Raw genomic sequence first — 4,438 nt, 5'->3', positions numbered from 1 at the left:
TAACATTTTTCAGGAGATTTTAGCTAGTGTGGTTAGACAAGAAAAGTAAAAAAAAAAACTGTAAGAACTAGAAAGGAGCCCAGACCAGTGTGGCTCCATCTTTCCCTAAAAATAAATAAATAAAATCTAAAAAAAAAACCTAGAAAGAAAAGAGAGACAGTCATTCAGTCATTATTTGAAGATGATATAGTTCTTTAAATAGCAAATCAAAGCATCTATAAATTATTGTAATCAATAGGCAACTCTAGTAAGATGCTAATATAAGAAAATATATAAATTGATTTTATTTTTATACATAGTTAATACAAATATTTTTTAATGCTGAAAGTTTCCTATTTAATATGTACAATGTACAGAAAATTAACATTCTGAATCAGAATTCCTTAACTTTTTTCCTTCTTGAATGATGAGTATGCATTCTTTGGCCCTTTCACATTGAATCTGATTTTAGTAAAATTCCCTCCTTATCTCTGATGCTTAAGGGCTGGATAATTATCTATGTAAAATCAGTCCAGTAATCTCTCAGACTGAGATAAGTGGGTAGGAAACTGGAGCTGTGTACAGTGCAGTAGGAGGATCTCCAGATTTTATTTTATTTTATTTTTTATATGGTTGTTGCTACCCAGATTTAGAGACACCATATGTAATGTACTATTTGTCCTGACCTCCACTCCAGCTATAAGGTGTAACATTCTCTGACATCCACTCCTCCCACCACTAAACCTGGGCCCATATCCTGACTCGCTGGCCATACACTGAATCTTATTATTCCTATAAATACCTTCTGTATTAGAATCTAATGTAGCCCATAAGTGTATTTTCCAGATCAAGCAAAGTGTATACAAATTCTGCCTTCAGATTAGGACCAAGTCAATGACAATACCAATTTGTTACTATTAAGATTCATGGGCTTTTTATATTGTTCTTTCTGTCTACTTAGCTTCATGAAGAAATGCAACTGTTGGGCAAACTCTGTAGACATGATGTCCTACATATCCCTTTGCTGTGCTTACATTCCTGTTTTTACTCTTTCAATTCGACTGAAACATTTTGTCAGGGTGCTGCTCCTTTTAAAATACATGTAAGAGAAAACTGCAAATACACATTCCCTGATCCTCACTATTGAGAAACATTTTCCCTTATTAAAACCATGTATAATAACTAACTGTAAAGACTTAAAAGAAAGGTTATTTCAGATTATATTCTATAAGAATATGGAGAAAAATGTGTACTTCATGGTGAAATGCTCTCTGCTGGGCAGGAAGCTGGATGTGGCTTTGCTCAAAATTTGAATTATATACTTAATTTTAAAGATTAAAATTTAATGACCTTTTAAATGTAATATGCATTTACCAATCACATTTTTTCTTTTCCAATAGTCTAATTTCATAGTGTTGTAGGAATAATATTTTGGAGCATTGTTGATAAGTTCCCTCCACCAGTATACATTTATATATTTATTTTTAATTGTCCTTTAAAAGTTGTTTCTTTAATAGGATTGCAACTTTTTTCCAGTTCTGAAAAAATTCTGAGATAAAAAGTTTTAAAACAGAATATTATGCTTCTTTAGCTTAGAGAAAATTTAAAACTATTCAAGTATGTACTATTCATAGATGGGTTAAATTTATCATCATATGTACATACCAAGTTATTTTCATTCATCAAGATTTATGGGTTTTGTAAATTGAAATGACTGTGGATTAAAGGAAGCATATTTTGCAAAAAGAAATGTCTCCAGATACTACTCCAACAGGGAAAGCTTTTTTTTTATGTTTGTTCTTATATATTTGTTACTCTTAGAAAATCTCATTTTTGACTGGACTCAGACTTAGGAGTAGAGCTCTCAGAAACAGTGGCTTACGTCTCTTGGCTTCCTGTTCTTTGTGTTTCTCTTTGGCCTCCTTCTCTCTTTTGGACAAAAGTTTAGTGTATTCTTAGTACATTGTTTCTTCAGACCGATAAGCTGCCGTTTGTGTTGCAGGACACATGGAGAAACAAGATGCTGAGTCTTGGGTGCTTTGGTTCTAGGTTTCTTACCTTCTTTGTTTAAGGACTTTCTCACAGCATATTGTACATTATTTTCTTTAGAGAGATTGAAAAGTTTGCAGATTCTTCTAGCTCTTTTGGGCCCCAGGCTGACAATGCGCAGTAGTATCAGAGAGACCAGGAATATTTTTTTCCCTTTTTTTAACAGTGACCAAATTGAGAACACTCAGATTGGCATCCACAATGCAACCCCGAACAGATTTGCACTTTATCTCTGTAGTCCTCCTTGGTCTACAACAGGAGTGCCCTTTACTCAGCAGCGGGCAGACACGGCCATGGGTCAGGACATCCTGCTTCCTGGGGAAACCTTGTCTGTCCTCCTCCCCTCCACTGATTTGAACCCCATAATTCTTCTGTTCTACACCCACAGCATCAGCAGACACTTCCATGGCCATATGCTTCTCATGAAGGTAAGAAATCTGCATTTATCGTCCACTTCAATGAGTTTCCTACAGCCAGTGGCTAGGGAGGGGATGTTCAGCTTCATCCTGAAGTAGTGCCTGCCTCTGAGGTGCCACGAAAAAGAAAGAAAGCATTTTTATAGGCAGAAGAAGTGTTTGTTTCACAATACACTTATCTCCAAATGTTCCTGTCAAGGCTTTCACAGGATCTTAATTTTACATTCCCATCTCCTTGCACTTTTTTATTTTCCACCAAACAAATGAGATAGTAAAGAAAGGTAATAGTGTGACAGGGAGACCTGTTGTTACACTAAGTACTGAGACAACCAGCCCCCATTCCAGTATTGTACATAAAATACTACTAAAATCTTAAATTTGCGGAGAGTGTTTCACACTTTACAAAACCTGTTCACATTTACACAATCTCACTTGGCCCTTGCCTTATGAAGTATGCAGGAAAAAATATCATTTCTATTTTGTGAGTAATGCTAAATATTTTGCAAGTAATGGAGTAGATTGAGGGCATTTTTGGATATCTTAGTAAATGGTGAAGATAAAATTTGACTCATAAATTCTGATTCCATGTCCCTTCTAGTTTACTATATACAGTATACTTTTAAATAATTGTTGACTGGCTAAAAATAAAATAATATTTTCTCATGGCTTAAAGCATACATAAGTAATTTTAAGAAAATGTTAATGATTTTTGAAAAATATTCACTAAGATTTTAATTTTTAGATTTTGGAGGCATCTGCATTTCCAATGAAATTATTAAACAATCCAATAATAAAGTAAAATATTCAGCAAGTAATAGTAAAAAATCTACAAAATGAAGTAATTTGGAACTTTGGATAAGTATTAAGGTTAAAGTTTCTTAGCTGAGGAGCTGTGTTTAAATTATTTGAAGCAAAGTGCACATTCCACTCACATTTAAGAATTATACAAATAAAACTTGGGTGTGGTGAACAATCCCATCTCCTATAATTTGACTTGTACTGTTGATATGAGCTTGACCAGGTGTTCAGAGTGAGAGTATTTGTCCAACTGGTAACAAAGAGTTCAAGCAAAGCAAATCAAGAGATCAGAAATGCTGAGGTATAGGAAGATAAAAGAGGAGTCTAGAGAATTGATAAGGACTAGAGGTTAGAAGGAAATTAATAGGATTCAGTCGGTTTTTATTGCAAAAAAATACAGTTTAATGAATACGAGTAAGAACAAATGGGTGAAAGAAGCCAGTGAGCATACCTGACTTCAAGGAAAAATTGGCACTTATAACAGGGCCCTGGTGGGTGAATGAAAAGATCTTTCAGTGGCTCAGAGCAGAAGAGACGATATCTTTCTGGCATTCCCCCAATATCTCAGCTGTCATTCGGTCTCTTTTCCTGGTAGAAAACATCCTAAGGCCACCAACACACAGCTATTAGATAATTTTTACCATTCTTAAGTTAACAATTCTCTTGAAATGGAAAGTGTTTTATACATAGGAAAGACCATCTTGACCACATAGTAACCATTAGGTCTGGCCATGGTGCTGGTAAAATATACTATTTCTAATAATGTATCATTTTTTAAATAATAACAGATTTAGGAAAGGTTTGGGAAATGGGGTGTGTGAGAAAGGTAAGATCCTGATGAGCAAAATAGATGAATGACATTGGGTTGATAGCATTTATTGCCTAAAATATATGTGGTGATATTACAGTTTTTATCAAGGGAGAAGATATGGTATCTGGATATCAATTATTTGTGTATTTGCTTCAGGTTACCAACATCGACAGAACTTTTGCATAATTTTATCAGTACTGGTGGGCGTCTTCCTGAGTGAATTACTTGTAAGCTTCCCAGGTATTATCTAGTTGATAGGATTCCAAATGGGGAAAAAATGATTATCAGAACCAAAGGCAGAAATAGCAAAACTCATTATTTCAAAATATTTTTGTACCCCTTTTTAGTCTAGTCTACTCTGATTTACATGTACATAAAATTTATG

General features: G+C 34.3%; 1 pseudogene; it reads right to left on the bottom strand.

Moving 5' to 3' along the window:
- Nucleotides 1-1,806: 1,806 nt before the first annotated feature.
- Nucleotides 1,807-2,533, bottom strand: LOC123813404 (annotated as a pseudogene).
- Nucleotides 2,534-4,438: the final 1,905 nt, after the last annotated feature.

This window comes from Phyllostomus hastatus, unplaced genomic scaffold, assembly GCF_019186645.2.
Source record: "Phyllostomus hastatus isolate PE091 unplaced genomic scaffold, TTU_PhHast_1.1 phas_contig_1, whole genome shotgun sequence".
Taxonomy (NCBI): domain Eukaryota; kingdom Metazoa; phylum Chordata; class Mammalia; order Chiroptera; family Phyllostomidae; genus Phyllostomus; species Phyllostomus hastatus.
The sequence above is the reverse complement of the archived record's forward strand: the minus strand, read 5'-3'. Positions and strand labels throughout refer to the sequence as shown.